Source organism: Elephas maximus, chromosome 1 (genome assembly GCF_024166365.1).
Source record: "Elephas maximus indicus isolate mEleMax1 chromosome 1, mEleMax1 primary haplotype, whole genome shotgun sequence".
NCBI classification, from domain to species: Eukaryota; Metazoa; Chordata; class Mammalia; order Proboscidea; family Elephantidae; genus Elephas; species Elephas maximus.
In genome coordinates, this window is record NC_064819.1 from 217,781,179 (window position 1) to 217,802,909 (window position 21,731).

The 21,731-nt window shown below is 39.6% G+C and overlaps 1 long non-coding RNA gene across 2 annotated transcripts in view; it reads right to left on the reverse strand.

The window, feature by feature from the left end:
* Positions 1–21,731, reverse strand: part of LOC126086644 (uncharacterized) — a 216,366-nt gene that overhangs the window by 16,513 nt on the left and 178,122 nt on the right. For both annotated transcript variants that reach the window (XR_007519566.1, XR_007519565.1), the window contains exons 6-8: positions 14,948–15,062; positions 10,258–10,407; positions 8,727–9,746 (exon numbers count right to left, since the gene is read on the reverse strand). This is a non-coding gene — a long non-coding RNA (uncharacterized LOC126086644). The remainder of the gene's footprint in view (positions 1–8,726; positions 9,747–10,257; positions 10,408–14,947; positions 15,063–21,731) is intronic.

Below are 21,731 nucleotides of genomic sequence, written 5' to 3' on the forward strand. Positions count from 1 at the left end.
AAATCAATTTACTTTGGTTCCCAACAAAATTCAAGTTGGTTATGTAACTTTTTCATGAACAAAGCAGGAAGCAAAAGCAATGTCCTTATAATTCTGTAGTGACCCAACGTCCTTCCATCAGCTCTCCCATATCCTTCTTCTTTGATTTTCACTTTCAATCCATCCTCCTCCCCACAATTATTAGGAGACATGAATTTGTTTGTATTTCATAAAAAGAAGGTCTGTTTGCTCTATCCCTTTTGAGAGCTTCATAAATAGGCTACATTCTACCAAAGAATGTGTCCCATATCCTGACAAATATAATATGACTTCAAATTGAATAGAAAGATAAATAGAACATACCTACATATATACATATATATATAGAATTTCCATCCAACTATGTATCTAGTGAATCCCAAACCAACTACATTTACTATCACAGATTTAACATTGAGCAAAAGAATATAGGCATAATAGAACACATATTTGATATTTTCATTAATAAAAAGTTTGAACACAAAACTAAACAAAAGTGTTAGAAATTAGGATAGTCATTGCCTGTGGGAGGGAGAAAGTTTGTCAGGGGACAAGAGAGGAGATTGTGGAATGCTAGTACTGATCTATTTTTTGACCTAATTATTGGTTACATAGGTGTTACCCCATGTTCATTATGGTTTTAAAATTGAACACATGTCGTGTCATTCTCATATATCCTACAAAATTATTTATTTCACTAATGTGGTGTGTGTGTTGGTACACATAGATTGAGCATATCCATTTTAATACCTGTACAGTATTTTTTGTATATCTCCATACAGCTCCATTCCCTGCCAAGGAATAGGTGGGTTAATTGTAATTTCCCCGTTTAAAGAAATACTACAATGAGCATCCTTTACTATGTCTCTTTGTGCTGTGCGTGAGAGTTCTCTAGAGCCTCCGTATAGAAATGGAATTTCCATGTCAGAGGGTATGTGCATTTTCAAATTTACTAGGTTTTGCATAATAGCTTTCCAAATTGGCTGTGTTGATCTGCACACCTATCAATAGTAACTAAACATTCTGCTTTCCCTATTCTCATCAAGACATTTTAATTTGTTGCTAATCTGATTAGCATGAAATAGTTTCTTACCACTAACTACGATTTATGTTTCTCTGATTACTAATGAGGTTGAAAATTGTTTTCATACCCTTGCTAGCCATTTTAGGTTTCTATTTCAATTAATTGCCTTTCCATACCCTTTGCCCATTTTTCTCTTGGTAATTTGAGCTTTCTTAATGCTTTGTAGTTAGCAGTATTTTATATACTGGGAATAAGAATCCTTGTCAGTTGTATATGTTGCAAATGCCTTCTCCAAGTCTTTTTTTTTTTTTTTAATTATTTATTATGACTTTAGTTGTTCTTTACTTTTTTCTCAACTTTGTATATTTAAAATATTTTTAACCTTTTAAAGAAAAGTTAAAAGACTAGTAAAATATACAACCAAATGTCCTAGTAAAATACGCAACCAAATGTCCTTTACAAAGATTCTCCAGTTGTTAATATTGTGCCACATTTGTTCTATCTATCTGGCTATCTAGCAATAAAATAGTTTATTTTACAATAGTCCCCCTGACTTTTTTTTTCTTTTTGCTGGGGGTGGGGGCGGGTCTGGTCTTAATGACATAGACATTTTGAAAAGTCCAGGCCAGTTGTCTTGTGGAATATCTAACAATATAAATTGTTATTGTCTTCCTCTTGGTTCCAGGCTCTAGTTAAAGATTTTGGCAGGTGTACTGTGTAGGTGATCTCCTATATGTCTTGATGAATCACATCAGGGGGGATATGATATCAGTTTTCCCGTCTTTGATAACTCGGATCGTATATTTAAAGTAGAGTTTGCCAAATCTCTCTCAACGTATAGAATTTTCTTATCATAACCCTTAATCACTGCTTTAAAAGAAATTTGTTCCTATCCTAAGGACAGATATACCCAAATATTTCTTTTATTAAAGTATTTGTGTTTTGCAGTTAGATGTTTACTGTTTCTGAAGTGATTTTCTGTGTGTTATAGCAGGAATCTGATTTTATTATTTTGCACATTGATAGCCAATTATTTCTACACCACATCATTCCCTCACTTGTTTGCAATGGATGCTCTAGCACGGTGGCTCTCCAAGTGTCGTTCCAGAACCAGCAGCCCAGCATCATCTGGGGACTTGTTAGAAATGCAAATTCCTAGACCCCAACTCTACCACCATCACCACCAATCGCCCACAAGTAAGCTCCAGCTCCTGTCAACCCTATGTGTGTCAGAGTAGAGCTGTGCTCCATAGGGTTTTCAATGGCTGGTTTTTTGATAGTAGATTACCAGGCCTTTCTTCCAAGGTAACTGTAAGTGGGCTCAAACCTCCAACCATGGGGTTAGCAGTAAAGTGCATGAATCGTCTGTGTCACCCAGGAACTCTGGGCTAGGACCCAGACCTTCTGAATCAAAAACTTCAGAGTTGGGCCCAGAAATCTGTGCTTTAACAGCCCCTCCAGGTGTACCACTCAGAGACTCCAACATCAGGGACTCAATATCAGGATAGAAAATGAGACAGACAAGAGATCGGACTGGCTATAATTAAATAACCTCTGATTCAGTATTCTTGGAATCTAAACCTAAGTGGAGACCACCATATATATTTTACTGCTGGCACTCGAGGACTACTTGTGACTAACAAACTAGGTGCTTAGACAAGATAAGGGGCCGTGTTTCCTATCTCTACATGCTTGATAACCCTCCTGAGTTGTTTTTCAGGTCCCCCACCAGGTACAGAACATGTACAGTAAAAATCAAGGCAACCTATGAATGACTTTCCAAATGAGACGATCATAAACAAAGATCCTTTGCCAGGACTCGAACCAGGATCCAGAGACATCACGCATGCACAACATACCAGAATAAGCCCTGTTCGACATCCCAGCAGCGTTTGTGACAGACTCCATCTTAGTTCCAGTAATCTCTGCGAAGAAATCCATCTGGAATTCCAACTGCGTGTGCATTTGATTTTCATAATCCCTCCCCTTCTCCTGAAAATCTCCACCCAACTAATGAATAAAAATAATGCCTCTTTATAAGCCCTAAGAAATCCTTTGTTCAGAGAGAGACTGGAAGCTAGGGTAGGTGAAAACCCCTCTCCATCTCTCCCTCACTAGTCTTTTCCTAATAAACCTTTGTTCGTGTGGAACCTCTGAGCCACTCCTGGTCATTCTTGGTCAGAAGAAGGCAAGAACTTAAGCAGGGCTTAGTCCTGAGCTGAGAAGCCCTGCCCTGTAACAAAGAGAGGAAAATTCTCTATTGGGATACAGTGTAAAACTATTCTGACCAGTGTTTTCTTTTAGGGTAAAGTAAATTTTTACGAACAGTTAAAGAATTGGCATATATCCAGACCATAAACCTGTCAAAGAGAGAAACTGACAGCAGATATGTTGCTTTGAATTTGGAGTTTTCTTACTCATGAAACCAAATATTCACTTAAAAGAAATTCCTGACCAAAATGAATCCGCCAGAGGCTTCTCTTTCACCTAAAGTTGAAAATCCTTCCTTTCCCATTGAAACCCAGGCTTACTAAATTTGAATTTCAAAACATATGACTGAGTGGAAAGGCAAACACCATCTTGTGATCTGATAATTGATCTCAAGAAAAGTGGGACAGCAGGTTCAATAAATCGTGTTATTATTAGCCAAGGTTGATCTGTATTTTTACCCCCTCTCCTTTTTATAAGCCTTATTGAGCCTAAAAGGAGCCCTGGTGGTTCAGTGGTTAAAGAGCTCGGCTGCTAACTGAATGGTCAGCGGTTCAAACCCACCAGCTGCTGTGTGGGAGAAAGATTAGCACTTTGCTTCCATAAAGATTTATAGCCTTGGAAACTCTGCAGAGCAGTTCTACTCTGTCCTGTAGGGTTATTGTGAGTCGCAATCAACTCAATGGCAATGAGTTTGGGTTTTTGGTTATTGTGCCTGGCTTCTTCTAGCCATTTGCTTTTTCTGAAATCAAAATGGCATCCCTATATGCATATAACTAATGTGCACCTGACCCAAGCCAATTGCCTCATACGCATGCGAAAGCTGGAAAATGAATAAGGAAGATTGAAGAACTGAAGAATATTGAATATGCCATGGACTGCCAGAAGAACAAACGAGTCTGTCTTGGAACAAGTACAGCCAGAATGCTCCTTAGAAACGAGGGTGACGAGATTTCGTATCACATATTTTGGACATGTTATTAGGAAGGACCTGTCCCTGGAGAAGGATATCATGCTTGGCAGAGTAGCTCAGTGAAAAAGTGGAAGATCCTCAACAAGAAGGATTGATGCAGTGGCTGCAATAATAGGCTCAAGCATAACGATTGTGAGGATGGCACAGGACCAGCGGTGTTCCATTCTCTTGTACATAGGGTCTCTAAGAGTGGGAACCAACTCAAGGGCACCTAACAACAACATATGCATACAGAATGACTGCTCAAAATAAACCTTAGACTCAAATTTAATTGAGTTTCAGTTATTTTTATCAACTCATTGCATCTAGTTGATTCTGACTCATAGCGACCCTGTAAGAGAGAGTAGAACTGCCCCATAGAGTTTCCAAGACTGTAATCTTTACGGAAGGAAATTGCCACATTTCTTCTGCAGGGCCACTGGGGGATTTAAACTGCCAACCCTTCCATTAGCAGCTGAGTGCTTAATCACTGTGCCACCAGGGTTCCTACATCCAGACCACAGAGCATACAATTTTTGAAATATTTATATTAACATTTTGTCTATGCAAATTTAAACTAGGGAAGCCTGAGCTTTTTGTTTTTTTGAACAACTCTTTTCATGTAGATCTTACTTCACTCACTGTTTAAAAAATATGGAAAATTTCAAAAAAAAAAATATTTCTTGGGCCTTTTCATGTAAGGTGGAAAAAAAAAATCTCTGCGATTTTCTAGGAACCTACTAGAAAATCTCAAAAATAATTTTAGGAGTAAAAGATATCTTGAAATTTTTAGAACATGATCTTAGAAAGGCAAAATCAAAGAAGTTGTCAGGAGACTTAGAAAGTTGTTTAAGTTAAGGGTGTGGATGCATGAGAAAAAATAATGGGTTACCTATGTAAGCAAAGAGACAATAAATCCCACCTGAGCTCATTAGTCTATAACATGCACTTCTCAACCACACAGCTCACATGTGTCAGGTAAATCCAATAGGCATCTCAGTGAATGAAAGCTGCTAAAGGATTATTTCTAACATGGCAACATCATGACTGCCATACAAATATAAAATGAACACTTGTCAAAGATTTTATTTAATTCATTAATTAAGGAGGGGGCCAGTAAACTGTTAAAACCAGTTCAAAGGAGAATTAGACATTTGGAGATTTGTATTCTCTATTTGCGTCTTTATGGACAGGAAACATTTGCGTCACTATGGACAGGAAATCGTTCCTTCACATCAACCCTTTGCAAGTTAACTTCTGACTACAGAATTGCAAAATAGTTCAGTCCCAGACATATCATGGACTGTCTTGGAAGAAGTACAGCCAGAGAGCTCCTTGGAAGCAAGGATGGCAAGACTTCATCTCACATGCTTTGGACATGTTATCAGGAGGGACCAGTCCCTGGAGAAAGACATCATGCTTGGTAAAGTGGAGGGTCTGTGAAAAAGAGGAAGACCCTCAATGAGATGGATTGACACACTGGCTGCAACAATGGATGATTCAAACATAGCAAAGATGGTGAGGACGGCGCAGGATAGGGCAGTGTTCCGTTCTGCTGGACATAAGGGCTTTACAAGTTGCAACGGACTTAACAGCACCTAACAACAACACATGATCAAAGGTTCAAGCTTTTATAGAATCAGATAACCCCAAGAGGCCTGCTAGAAAACACCCAGTTGTCCAAGAAAAGGACATTCAGGACTCTTTTTGACCATCCCAAGTCTTTCTAACTTTTCCTGACTTAAACAATTTTCCTCATTGCTGCATCGTCCAGAATTTTACTTTTCCCTCTGGGCTGACTTTTTCTTGAAGTAATAAATATATCCTTCCCTATTTGTTTCAGTGAGTGTCCATGGTGGCAGACTTTCTCAGTCCTTAGATCACCCTTGGAAGACAGCTTGCCTGCCCAGGGAATTCTAGGTAGATAGTTACATTCCTGTAGCATTTTGAAGATATTATTTTATTGACTTTTGGCATCCATTTTTGCTGATAAAAAGTCTGATATCAGTCTAATTGTAATTCTTTTGTACTTAATATGATTTTCTTTTTCCTCCCTGGTTGCTTTTAAGGTATTATCTTTGTCCTTGTTCTGCAATTTTTACTCCAATGTGTATAGGTGTAAGTTTATTTCTGTTTATCCTGCTCAGTAGTCAGTATGTGCTTTTAATCTAAGCAATTATATCTTTCTTTGGTTCTGGAAAACTCTAAGCTGATATCTCTTCAAATAGTGCTTCTCTGGCATTTGCTAATGTTTCTACTTTTTGTATTCCTATTAAATACATTAAATTCAGTAAAATTTTGCAAGAATGGTTGCAGCAGTACATTGACAGGGAATTCCCAGAAATTCAGGCCAGATTCAGAGAAGGACATGGAACAAGGAATATTGTTGCTGATGTCAGAGGGATCTTGGCTGAAAGCAGAGAATACCAGAAAGATGTTTATCTGAGCTTTATTGACTATACAAAGGCATTCGACTGTGTAGACCATAACAAATTATGGATAACATTGCAAAGAATGAGAGTTCCAAAACACTTAACTGTGCTCGTGTGGAACCTAAACATAGACCAAGAGGTAGCCATTTGAACAGAACTAGGGGATACTGCTGCATGGTTTAAAATTAGAAAGGTGTGCATCAGGGTTGTATCCTTCCACCATGCTTATTCGATCTGTATGCTGAGCAAGTAATTCAAGAAGCTGGACTATATGAAGAAACACTTGGCATCAGGGTCGGAGGAAGACTCACTAATAAAAAAAAAAAAAAAACACTAATAACCGGCATTATATAGATGATGCAATCTTGCTTGCTGAAAGTGAAGAGGACTTGAAGTACTTACTGATGAAGATCAGAGACTACAGCCTTCAGTATGGATTACACCTCAACATAAAGAAAACAAAAATCCTCGCAATTGGACCAATAAGCAATATCATGAAAAATGGAGAAAAATAGAAGTTGTCAAGGATTTCGTTTCACTGGGAACCACATTAATGCCCATGGAAGCAGCAGTCAAGAAATCAAAAGACGCATTGCATTGGGCAAATCTGCTGCAAAAGACCTCTTTAAAGTGTTAAAAAGCAAAGATGTCACCTTGAAAACTAAACTACCCCTAACCCAAGCCATGGCGTTTTCAATTGCCTCATATACATGTGAAAGCTGGACAATAAATAAGGACGACTGAAGAAGAATTGACACCTTTGAACTGTGGTGTTGGCAAAGAATATTGACTATACCATGGACTGCCAAAAGAGCAAACAAATGTATCTTGGAACAAGTACAACCAGAACGCTCCTTAGAAGGATGGCAAGACTCCGTTTCACGTACTTTGGACACGTTGTCAGGAGGGATCAGTCCCTGGAGACGGATATCGTGCTTGGTAGAGGGCCAGCAAAATAGAGGAAGACTCTCAGCGGGATGGACTGGCACAGCGGCTGCAACAATGGGCTCAATCATAATAATTGTGAGGATGGCGCAGGACTGGGCAGTGTTTTGTTCTGTTGTACATAAGGTCGCTATGAGTTGGAACTGACTCGATGGCACCTAACAACAACAACAACAACAACAGTACCAGCAACAAACACAGGTTGCTTTGAGGCCTTTTCCATGAGCTTCAGCCACCTGACCCTTGCAGTGAGCCTGTCTACTGAGCCTTCCACCCTGGTTCTGGGATTGCTTCCTTTGTATGGTCTGCTTTGGTTATTCATAAACTCATTAATGAAGGTATTTTAGCATATTCATCCTAAAGGAGTATACTTCTGTTTTTGCCCTTCCAAGCCTTCATTCATTCTTTTACTCCTTCAGTCACTTATCAAACATTGCTGAGCCACTACTTTGTATAAGGAGTCCCTAGGTGGTGTAAATGGTTAATATGCTTGGCTGCTAACTGAAAGGTTGGAGGTTCTTTTGAGTCCACCCAGAGGTACCTTGAAAGAAAGTCCTGATGATGTACTTCCAAAAAAAATTAGCCATTGAAAACAGCCACTGAAAACCATGTCAGTTCTACTCTGACACGCACGGGGTGGTCATGAGTCATGATCAGTTTGACAGCAAATGGCTGGCTGGTTGGTACTTTGTGTAAGTTCATGTCCAACATGTGGAAGATAAAGATTAGGGTAGTAGCTCTTAACTTTGGCTGTTCATTACAGTCACCTGATAATCTTAAAAAAAAAACTGATACCCTGGCCTCACCCTGGGAGATTCTGATTAAATTAGTCTTGGGTGGAGCCTAAGCATTCGGTGATTCTCAAGCGCAGCTGGGATTGAGAACCACGAGATGGCAAAAACATAAATAACTGGGATCAAAGTAAAAACGCAAAGATGCCCTGAAAGATTCCAAGGCAGTGCTCTGAGCAAACTGTCCCAGTGGTCGGTGCCCTCTACCTGCTCAGCACTGACGGTCTATTCCTCTCCCCGACCCCAGGCAGAGACCCAGCACAGCCCAGCGGAGGGGTGCCGCACCTCTGGCACAAGCCGAGCAAAGAGCCGGTGACAGCACCACTCGCTTTTTCTCAGCTGACCAAAAACGATACCTGCTTTCTCAGTGAAAGTGCACAGTAGTATGGGGAAGGTCGCACAGCTGCAGGTCCCTTGAGCTCAGCAGTCATGGAGCTGAAAGAGAAGATGCTGAGGGAAGTACGAACACCTCTGAGTACAACAGCTTACCCTTCAGCGAAGGTCGCTAAAATTTAGAGAGGTGACTGGCATTTTGTCAAGATTTTTAAAGGAGTAAGAGGAGGAAGGGGGTCAAGCTGTTAACGTGCTTGCCCTTTAACCAAAGGTTGGCTGCTTGAGTCCACCCAGAGGTGCCTCGAAAGAATGTCCTGATGATCTACTTCTAAAAAGTCAGCTCTGAAAATCCTACGGAGCACAGTTCTACTTTGACACACATGGAGTCACATGTGGAGTCACACGTAGGAGTCCACTGGATAGTAATGGCTTTTTTAAGGAGAGGAAAGAAGGACGCCTGGGACGTTTCTGTAGCCTGAGGGTTTTTCTGCCTCTGTGTTATGATGTGGACTTACGGGCCATAGAAGACTGCAAACGTAGTCCCTTCTTACTCCCCCAGAAGCTAAGGGATCCTGCCTGGCCTGACCTTTCCAGTCTCAGGAGTAAGACTGAAGGACCGAATCGGAGCCCGTGTCTGGAAACTGCTGAGGATTTGCCCTTTCTCCCACAGAAACATATTGGCTGATGCTCTGGGGTGTGTTTTGTCCTGCAGGGCCACAGTTCATTTCTTCTTTCTCTGCAGGAAATTCCCTTCTTGTGGTAGCTAGCACAGTGAGAAAAAGAAACAAAACAAAACAAAAAAAACCCAACACTGCCAACGAGCGGGTTCTGACTCATAGAGACCCTACAGGACAGAGCAGAACTGCCCCACAGGGTTTCCAACGCTGGAATTTTTACGTAAGCTGACTGCCGAATCTTTCTCCCCCAGAGCAGCTGGTGGGTTCGAACTGCCGATCCTCCCTTTAGCAGCTCAGCGCTTAACCGCTGCACCACCAGGACTCTTTCAGTGAGAAAACCCGTTGCAGTCGAGTGGACTCCGACTCCTAAAAAAAAAAAAAAATCCTAGCAACCCAATAAAAGAAAAGAATGTCCTATAAGTGGAGAAAGCCCAGGGCAAGGACCAGGTGTCAGCGAAAGCGCCATTCTTCGTTTATTCAGCAGGGGGCGCCTGTGACCAACGTGCCGGCCTAGCGGCTGCACTAGGCTATTATGCAACGATGAGAGCGCAAACTCAGGGCGGGGGAGACCGGAGCTGACATCTGCTCTGATGCTGACAAAGGCCTGAGTCAGGAAAAGAGGCACATCTGGGGCCCAAGTAACCCATTTCCCCAGAGGCGGGGACGGCCCCTCAGGAATCTGCATTCTTCGCTGAAACCCTAGAACACTCCGTTGCTCTTCTGGTTGACTTTCCCCCTGGGCTGCCAGGTGCCTGTACACCAGAGACAGCAGTAGCTCAGTGCTCCTGTTTGTGTTCCAAAAGGGACTGTCCTGATTTTTTTTTTTTTAATCTAGAGAATGTTTTTTATACTGCATAATGATAACAGTTATACGCACCCTTTCCCGAGCAGCTTCACAGTAAGAGGTGCTGGGCGTGCATCGTGTATATTTTCCTGCTCTGCGTTTTCTCTCTTTCCTTTCTGCAGTAAGAGGTCCTTCCAGCGCCTTCCATCAGGCTCGCTGCAGAGACATTAAATACAGCTCCTTCTGAAGAGGGAGAGAGGGTGGAAGAAAGGAAGGCGGGAGGGAGGAAATCAATCCTTTCCCAAATTTACTCGACCTCTGGGACAGAGAGCAGGAGTTCAGAAAATGAACAGGAAATTAAATATTGTTTGATTTTCTTCTTTTGGAATCAGTGTCTCATCTGACTACTATTTTACTGTTTAAGAGTATTTTGTTTTATTTTTGGTGTTCCTCAAATGGGTCTGTGACATTTTTAAATATCTTATTCTAAAACAGGAGACTGGTTAAAAGGCAGAGAGAAGATTCTGTGGAGTCCTTTTTGGTAGGGAAGCAGAATTCTCTTTTTTTTTTTTAAATGTCTTCCTCTCTAATTATGTCATAAGGAAAATTATGAAATTACTTTTAAAAAAGGTAAGACAGAGGTCAAAATCGACCTCATTTTATTGAAGACATGTTAAATGTAGGAAATTTCGAAAATGCAGATATGAGAAAAAGAGTATAAAACTCCCCATAATCCCTTAACCTAGAAATAATCACCGTTCGGTTAATTTAGTCTTTCTTGCAAAATCATAAATATGATTTGCTCCAAAAAAAGCCCAAACCCTGTTGCTGTTGAGTCGATTCCGACTCATAGTGACCCTATAAGACAGAGTAGAGCTGCCTCATATGGTTTCCAAGGAGTGTCTGGTAGATTTGAACTGCCCACTTTTTAGTTAGCAGCTGTAGCTCTTAACCGCTACGCCACCAGGATTTCTTATGATATGCTAGAAAGTGTTATAATACTGTGTATTGGTTGATAATGTATTGGTTTTTTTTTTCACTTAATATGTTGTGATAATTTTTAATACCTGCATAGTACTCCTCATTATCATATAAATGCAACATGATATATATATTCGGTTTATCTCATATTCATGGGCTTAATGCTGTTTACATTTTTTTTAACAATTATAAACATCACTGGGATGATAGCCTTGGCATACATTTGTATTTTCTTAGGAAAAATTCCTAGAAGACAAAATGAAGATCGCTGGATATTTTAAGGTATTTAATATGTGTTTTCACATAGTTGTTGTTAGGTGCTGTCAAGTTGGTTCTAACTCATAATAACCCTATGCATGACAGAGCGAAACACTGCTCGGTCCTGCGCCATCCTCACAGTTGTTGACTATGCTTGAGCCCGTTGTTGCAGCTACCGTGTCAATCCATCTCGTTGAGGGTCTTCCTCATTTTTGCTGACCCTCTACTTTACCAAGTGTGATATTGGTCTTCCAGGGACTGATCCCTCCTAACAACATGTCCAAAGTATGTAAGATGCAGTCTTGCCATCCTTGCTTCTAAGGAGCATTCTGGTTGTACTTCTTCCAAGACAGATTTCTTCATTCTTTTGGCAGTTCATGGTGCTTTCATTATTCTCCATCGCCACAGTTCAAAGGTTTCAGTTCTTCTTCTGTCTTCCTTATTAATCGTCCAGCTTTTGCATGCATATGAGGCCATTGAAAACACCATGGCTTGGGTCAGATGCACCTTAGTCTTCAAGGTGACACCTTTTCTTTTTAACAGTTTAAAGAGATCTCTTGCAGCCAATTTCCCCAATGTAATGCATCTTTTGAAACCCTGGTGGCATAGTGGTTAAGTGCTATGACTGCTAACCAAAAAGACCGGCGGTTCAAATCCACCAGGTGCTCCTTGGTAACTCTGTGGGCAGTTCTACTCTGTCCTATAGGGTCGCTATGGGTCGGAATCAACTCGATGGCAACGAATTTGGGTTTTTGTTTTTTTTTTGGCTTCCATGAGTGTTGATTGTGAATCCAAGTAAAATGAAATTCTTGACAACTTCAATATTTTCTTAGTTTATGACGGTTTTGCTTATTGGTCCAGTTGTGAGGTTTTTCGTTTTCTACATATTGAGGTGTAATTCATACTGAAGGCTGTGGTCTTTGATCTTCATCAGTAAGTGCTTCAAGTTCTCTTACTTTCAGCAAGCAAGGCTGAGTCATCTGCATAACACAGGTTGTTAATGAGTCTTTTTCCAATCCTGATACCCCTTTTTTCTTCATATAGTCCAGCTTCTCGGATTATTTGCTCAGCGTACAGATTAAATAAGTATGGTGAAAAAATACAACCCTGACACACACCTTTCCTGAATTTAAACCATGCAGTACCCCCTTGTTCTATTCAAATGACTCCCTCTTGATCCACATACAGATTCCTCAGGAGTACAATTAAGTGTTCCAGAATTCTAATTGTCCACAATGTTATCCATAATTTGTTATGATCCACACAGTCGAATGCCTTTGCATAGTCGATAAAACAGAGGTAAACATCTTTCTGGTATTCTCTGCTTTCAGCCAGGATCCATCTGACATCAGCAATGATATCCCTGGTTCTACATTGTCTTCTAAATCCGGCTTGAATTTCTGGCAGTTCCCTGTCGATATACTGCTGCAGCTGTGTTTGAATGAATTTCAGCAAAGTTTTGCTTACGCGTGATATTAAAGATATTGTCTGATAATTTCTGCATTCGGTTGGATCACCTTTCTTGGGAATAGGTATAAATATGGATTTTTTTCCAGTCAGTTGGCCAGGTAGCTGTCTTCCAAATTTCTTTTCACTAACTTTCCAAAATCATCATGCCAATTAGTATTTTCACCAAAAGTTATGCTCCAATACCAGTATGGTCCCTTTTTGTATGCTCTGCCCATTTTATAGGTTAGAAATAATATCTCATTATTACGCTAATAAACATTTCTATGCCTTTTCTCTTGAATTTCTCAGATTTCCTTTAAGGATTTTCGCAGAGGGCTTAGATTCTAACATAAGCAACAAAAGAGTAGCAGCCAAAAAACAAGCAAAATGCAGTGGTAGACACTGGCATTCAAGACCTCAGAGACTTGAAGAAATAATGTCCCTTGCACGTTGTTGTTAGGTTCTGACTCATAGTGACCCTATGTAAAATAGAACAAAACACTGCCTGGTCCCGTGCCATCCTCGCAGTCATTACTGTGTTTGAGCCCATCGTTGTAGCCACTGTGTCAATCAAACTTGTTGAGGGCCTTCCTCTCTTTTGCTGACCCTCTACTTTACCAAGCGTAATGTCCTTCTCCAGGCACTGGTCCCTCCTGATAACATGTCATTAAAAAAAAAAAAAAAAATGTCATAGACTGATGCTTTTACTGGGACTCAGGACTCTTAGTGAGGAAGGTTCCAGCCAAGAACTAGCGAAAGACTGCTCATGGAGACCCAGGTTGAAATCATTCTTAAATTTGATTACTCAGCTATATTGCCTAAAAGACCTACCATGTTCTGGAAGTCTAAACACAAGAAGTCTGGCAATTTTTGCTCCCAGGTAGCCTAACATAAGGCAAGATTGCATCACAATGGGGTGGCTTTTGAAAAGTCTTTCCTGACCTTGTGAGTCAAACCCAGGAAGTGGTTTGTGCCCGCAGGAGGGCACATGTGGGTATGTGTGTTTCTGCAGATGTCATCCCTCCTTGTTTTAATTGAGTGTGAAAGAGACAGGAAGACAGCAACCTGTGCTAGGAATGAGCGATAATTAGAAGATGGCTCTGATTTGGGGAAGGAAGTTGATTCATTGAACCAACAATTCTCAGAAAAAACAATTTACAGGATGCCCAGTTTGCAAAATTTTGAGGATGTTTAGAAAGTTTTCATTTCATCTTTCCCCTGTGCTTGCTCCTGCTCCTGTCTCAGTGGTTTGCCCAGGCCATTTTGTTACAGAGGCAGGGTCAGGATCAGTGACAGGGTAGGGACAGGACACTCGTCCGAAAAGCCAGAGCACTGGATAGACTTACTTGAGAAAAAGATGCCACTCATTCTCATAAAAAATGGCAGAGGTAGGAGCTGGAACTAAACTAAAATTTATAAACAAAACCTTCGGTGAGTCAGGTCATTCATCAAGTTAATTGTAGTAAATTGGCCCAGAGCTTTGCTTCGGTACCTTCTTCCGCTAAATCTCAGTTTCACATTTTGGTCATCCCCCCTCCAAAGTTATACATCAGCTCAGCCTTGAGACCGTGCCATTCATATAGCCTCAACACTCACCCCTTGCCGTGGAATATAAAGATTTAACTCCTGGCTGGCAAACGTGGACGTGGAATCTCCCAGCTGCAGTGGAGTCAGTTGTGACTCGTGACGACCCCTGTGTCAGAATAGAACTGTGCTCCGTGGGATTTTTAATGGCTGATTCTTCGGAATTACAGTGCCAGGACTTTCTTCCAAGCCAAGTCTGGGCAGGCTTGAACCCCCGACCTTTCAGTTGGCAGCCAAGTGTGTTAATCATGTGGAATCTTACAGACTATTTAGCTATACTTAATAATACATTCAAAGTCCACAAGACGACAGTGATTTGGAAATGACTTCTCTACCTACTTCAGCCTCCCCTCCAGCACCATCCATGGCCATAGGGCCTTAGTGAAACCCATTATTGGACAGAAAGCACCCTTCCTTCTTCACTTGCATTCCCTCTCCTGCAGCCCCTTTATAACCCCTCTACTCACTACCCCTCACTCAAAAGAAAAGAAAAATTAACAATCTCTCCTACCTTTACTTGCCTCTGTCCCTGGGGTGAGCAGCCAGGCATTTGATCCATGATGGAGAGTGCACTTTGGTGATCAGAGGTTGGCAAGGAGGGTGGGGTCATCATAGTGATCCAGCCTCTAGGTGGCGAGACAAAGGGTGAGCAACATTTGGCACAAAGATTAGCTTCCTGCTAGTTTTCTCTTGAATTTTCCTAAAATAAACATACGTCTCCTTCCCAGCATGATTGGGTTTTGAAAGTCCTCTTCTGTTATCACAGCATTGGTACATATTAGGGTCTAACGCAGATTTAAAGTGGTGAGGATGGTGAGAAGGTTGAATCAGAAAATAAAGCTATCCCACCACACATTGAATCATAGCAAATATCAGTTAAATTCTCATTATTTGCAGTGCACCATTATGTTCTCTGTGTGGGAAATGCAAAGTTCGTTATACTTAGTGTCGGGGATAAAGACATAGTTACAAAGAAATTCAACACAAAGTGTCATGTGCTATAAGGTAAAGGTTCCAGAATGGTCATAAACTTGACAGGGACACCAGATATGTTGGCAGAGGAGCCGAGGAAGCACAGGATGACAGTGTCAGAGGTACACTAATGTACGGCCTGGAACGCAAAAGAGGACAGAGAGTTGAGTGATGGGGCAGAACAATTTCATCTATCGTGTTGGAAATCTATCAAAATCCAAGAGCTGGTGCCTATTTAAAGTTACCCCACCCAGCTCTAAAAGCCAGCATTTCAAACCCATCAGCATCTCTGGGGGAGAAAAGATCGGGCGATCTGCTCCCATAAAGATAATATCCTAGGAAACCCTATGGGGCAGTTTTACTCCGTCCTATAGAGTCCCTATGAGTCAGAATCAACTCAACACCACACAACAACAACATAGACCTCTAGAGCCGGGCATGATGTATTTGCAAGGATAAAACAGACTTGCCCTGGACCAAGAATGAGAGTGTATTAAATATATAACCTTTAAAAAATTTATTGTAGTGTGTGTGTATTTATATATATTATGTATATATATATACATGTATGTACATACATGTGTATATGTTCCATATTTCACACACATATATACATGTATGTATGCATGTGTTTATGTATTTGTGAATTTAGGCAGATCATAACATAAATAATAAAAATAACAGCAAGCTATTTGTGTTCTATTTTTTGATCTTCTTTCTGCCCAACAGAAGGAACAACTTCATGCTTTACAAACGGCAGCTTCACCCCTTGATCCATGAACCATTTTATTTCGAACACATCTCTTACTGTTCTGATTTTGCCTATTGCTTGGTTGGAAAAAGGCCTTTCCGTGTCTCACTGTAGAGCAATCCAATTTTCTTGTGATACCCATCTGGTGCTTATATCAACCCCTTGAAATATAGGGGTTATTAAGAATTAAATCAGAAATATGCCTTGTAGAATGGAACAGAGAGTCATGGTGAGAGATAGAGAGAGAGAGAGAGAAGACAACAGCATCACAGGAACAGAGTGGACTTCCTTAAAGATCTTTGGAAAGCTGGCGCCATATCCTTCCCATTCTATTCATTGCAAGGCTAACCCTGAGGTCCCTTTGTGCTCAGGCAGCAGGGCCCCTAGCCTACTCTGATATAAGCCATGTGGTTAGTTTCTCTCTAGAATCACCAGAATAGCTGGATTGGTTATAATGTACAAATTCAGAGTCCCCACCTCACCCCTCACCCCACTTGTTTGTTGACTCTAGGGATTTATTTTTTAAAGATGAAAAATCTGTTTTTTTTCCCAGCTAGAAATAAGGCTTAAAGGAAAATGGCTGTGAGTGGTGATGGGTTGCTTCGAATTCTCACTTGGCTCTTCATGGTGGGTATCTAGAAACATTGTCTAGAAGCAGGTTTCCATAGAGGAAAAACAGAGTTGTGGGGCAGGGCACCATAGGAAACTCATGCGAAAGGAGAAGGAGAGGCAGGAGGCACCCACCAAACCACCCAACTACTCAGCCCTTTGACCAGGGCCTCACCTCCTTTACTGTTTATAGGCTACATCTGAGTACCTTATACTTTCTGGGAATTCAATATTTGTATTAAAACACAAACTAATAAAATCATAATTATTTACCATTAATAATTTGATTCTTGGCATTTTTGGGTGGTGAAGGACTAGGTAAGTTTGCATTTGAAAATCAAGTATTTTTCTTTCTAATTAGATATTAATGCTATTGGTGTAACATGGCACCCTCGAGCAAGAGTTACGAGTTATGTGTCTAAAAACAGGAAGGATCATCTCATTATAGAACACGGTATCATTGAGCTGGAAGGGAGCTTCAAGGTCACCTAGCCGAGCCTCCAGGCAGATGCAGGGCTTCTCTTTACAGCATCCCTATCAGATAGCCATCAAGCCTCTATCTGTACATCCATTCAGACATGCGGAGTCCAAAACCTAGAAAAAAGCCTACTGTGCCTCATTGTAAGGAAAGCTTTTATTATTTTGAGTCAAAATATACTTTTGAATAACTTTGATGGATTGGTTCCCCTCTGGCTACCCAGAAAACATTTAGTTTCTTTTTGACATGGGTTCACTTTGACTGAAAGTCACCCCCAGTGAAATAGAAATAGCACTGGACTAAGTTTCTGGATACTTGAATTTGGTCCTTAACTCCACCGCAATTCAGATGGTGGCCTTGTGTTTAAATTCAGTTAGCCTTTTTCTAAGGGTTTTATTGGGTTTATTTTTCAAAGGCTTGTATCTGTACATTTTAAAGGCTTGTATCTGTATATTTCAGGTGGAAATTTTTTTAACAGATTATAATACTTTTTTTTTAAATTGAGAGACATGATTTAACATCTTCTTACCAATCCACTTTTGTTCTTTCTTAAGCAAACAAAAAACGACCTTTTATTATGGAAAATTTCAAACACGTGCAAGAGTAGATAGAATAATAAATCTCCTTGTGTCCAGCTGCAGATATTATCAACTTGTGGTCTATCCTATTTCATCTTTATTCTTGTCCAGTTTCCCTCCTTTCTGGACTATTTTGAAGCAAATCCCAGATACCATACAGTGTCATTCTTGATTCAGTATTTTTCTCTACAATATAAGGACTCGTTTTTAACAGCCACAATTTATAATTCCTAAAAATCTTAAACTATCAAGTCAGTGTTCACAAAAGTGTGTCATGACTTCAAAATGATACTTCCACTTTGAATTAAGGGCTATAGGACTACAGAGTTTTTACCTAATTTTATCAATTTTCCATATGTATAAAAAATAAGTATACATTCATGTATTATGTATGTGCATATGTGTGTATGTATATGTATGTGTATGTGCACATGTATTAAATGTGTATACATTTTGTATATTTATACCTATATATGTAAATACATATTATATATTTATAAAATTAATATATAATTAATATAGAAAATTTATATGCATATACAAACATATATATATATACATATATAAATGTTGTGAGAGCAGCCTCTCTGCACCTCCTCCACACTGCCCAATTAGAGCCTCTGGCTCCCTTCTGACTACCCTGTTGTAAGTCAGTTGTGAAGTTAGTTGAATACCTCATTTCTATTTTTTTTTTTTTTTAGTTTTCATTATTATTGCCTTTTATTATCAACGTCTTTATAAATCCAGTCTTTATTAGTCTTTGGGGATAGGAAACATTACATATAAACTTACAGATATATTTTAATACATACATAAAAAATGCACAGACCATAAAAATTTACTCTGACAATGAAGAAGACTTGGATGATGTTGGCATTTTATCAGTTGTGGTAATAGCTCCCCTTGTGGAAAATTCTAGATCATCTGGATTATCCCTGGGAATGAGTCTGGCGTTTCTAGTCAGAAAATTAGTGAGAGTTGTCTGTATGGCCCCTTTCTTTTTTTCTTCATATATTTTGCTGTAACATGTTACTTCTCAAATCTGCCTGTTGACTTTAGAAAAGCGATCAGTGTTTGGGTCCCTGTTTTCAAGCAATCAAATCCCCTGATTTAGTTTAAAAACTAAATCTATATGGCAGTGTTGTGAACAGTAAATCATAAAGTTGAACATCTGCGAGTGAACATCTGAGAATGATAATAAATTACGCTCTGTAACATTGTTATTAATAATTAATATTATTAATGATAAGAAATAAAAAAAAAGGATGGTTGTAAGTGCCGTTTTTTCTTGTAACTCAAATGCATCGCAAGTCTGGAACTAATTGTAGTAGGTGCTGAAGTCACAAAAATAAATAAAACAGGGTCACACTTCAGTCTCTTTGGAAAATGCTGACCCTTAGGGTCTTTAAAATTGGTTCTCCTTTATGTACTGACCCTTCCTCTTTTCTGGTTCAAAATCCTAAAACTAGAGACTAAAACCTTCTCTTCTGCACTAGTTTCTTAAACACCCTTCTTATAAAGGTCCTCCAAAATTGAATAATTAGAGGGTTTTCAGAACTCATCCATTTTGATTTGTCTTTACTTTTTAAATCCTCTAGTCATGAAATCATACCTATTTTTTTCTGATTATTTAAAAATTTTTTACATTCTGTTATTCTCTGTATTTTTGTCCTAGTTTATTATGACAACCACTTGTCTGTCAGTTTGTCATTTGTGGCGGCTTGAATGTTGCTGGAAGCTATGCCAATGGTACTTCAAATATCAGCAGGGTCACCCATCGTGGAAAGATTTCAGTGGAGCACCCAGACAAACACAGACTAGGAAGAAGAACCTGGCCTTCTAAAAATTCTTCTTCTAAAAACTAGCCATTGAAAAGGTTATGAATAGCAGTGAAACATTATCTGATATAGTGCTGAAAGATGAGCTCCTCAGGTTAGAAGGCACTCAAAATACTACTGAGGAAGAGCTGCCTCCTCAAAGTAGAGTTGACCTTAATGATGTGGATGGAGTAAAGCTTTCAGGAACTTCACTTGCTGATGTGACATGACTTACGAGAAAAAATAGTTGCAAACATTCATTTGTAATTGGAACATGCAATGCGCAATGTATGAGACAAAAAAAATGGAAAGTTGTTAAAAATGAAATGGAACACATAAAGACAGATATCCTAGGCATTAATGAGCTGAAATGGAGTGGTATTTGCCAGTTTGAATTGGACAATTATATGGTCTACTATGCCAGGAATGACAAATTGAAGAGGAAAGGAACCACCTTCATTGTCAAAAAGAACAATTCAAGATCCGTCCTGAAGTACAACCCTGTCAGTGATGGGATAATCTCTGTATACCTACGAGGAAGACACAATACGACTATTGTGTCTTCACATCAACCACTAGGGCCAAAGATGAAGAAACTGAAGATTTTTATTAACTTCTTCAGTCTGAAATTCATCAAACATGCAATCAAGATGCATTGATAATAACTGGTGATTGGAACGTGAAAGTTGGAAACAAAGAAGAAGAGTCAGTAGTTAGAAAATATAGCCTTGGTGATAGAGACTATGCCGGAGATCACATGATAGAATTTTGCGAGACCAACAACTTCTTCATTGCAAACACCTTTTTTCACCAACATAAACGGTGACTATAGACGTGGACCTCACCAGATGGAATACACAGGAATCAAATCGACTATATCTGTGGAAAGAGGTGATGGAGAAACTCAATATCATCAGTCAGAACAAGGCCAGAGGCCAACACCAGAAAAGACCATAAATTTCTCATATGCAAGTTAAAGCTGAAGCTGAAGAAAATTAGAATAAATCTACAACAGCCAAAATATGATCTTGAGTATATCTCACCTATAATTAGAGACCATCTCAAGAATACATTTGATGCACTGAACACTAGTGACTGAACACCAGACAAATCGTGGGATGATATCAAGGACATCATACATGAAGAAAGCAAAAGGCCATTAAAAAATAGGAAAAAAATAAAAAAGGTCAAAATGGATGTCAGAAGAGGCTCTGAAACTTGCTCTTGAACATAGAGTAGCTAAAGCAAATGTAAAAAATGAAGTAAAAGAGCTGAAAAGAAGATTTTGAAGGCAGCTTAAGAAGACAAAGTATTATAATGAAACGTACAAAGACCTGTGCAAAAACCAAAAGGGAGGAACACGCTCAGCATTTTTCAAGCTGAAGGAACTGAAGAAAAAATTCAAGCCTGAAGCTGCAATATTGTAGAATTCTATGGGCAAAGAAAAATTTAGGAAGCATCAAAAGAAGATGGAAGGAATGCACAGAGTCAGTGTACCAAAAAGTACTGGTGGATGTTCAACCATTTCAGGAGGTAGCATATGATCAAGAACCGATAGTACTAATGGAAGAAGTCCAAGCTGCCTGAAGGCATTGGCGAAAAACAAAGCTCCAGGAATTGATGGAATACCAACTGAGATGTTTCAACAAATGGATGCAGAGCTGGAAGTGCTCACTCATCTATGCTAAGAAATTTGGAAGACAGCTACCTGATTAACCAACCGGGAGTGATTCATATTTGTACCCATTTTAAAGAAAGGTGATCCAATAGTGATCCAATAGAAAGTGGAAATTATTGAATAATATCATTAATATCACACTCATGTAAAATTTTCCTGAAGATCATTCAAAAGTGGTTGCAGCAGTACATGGACAGGGAACTGCCAGAAGTTCAAACCAGATTCAGAAGAGGACACGGAGTGAAGGATATCATTGTTAATGTCAGATGGATCGTGACTGAAAGCAGAGAATACCAGAAAGATGTTTACCTGTGTTTTTTTGACTATGCAAAGGCATTCCACTGTGTGCATTGTAACAAATTATGGATAACATTGCAAAGAATGGGAATTCCAGAACACTTAATTGTGCTCA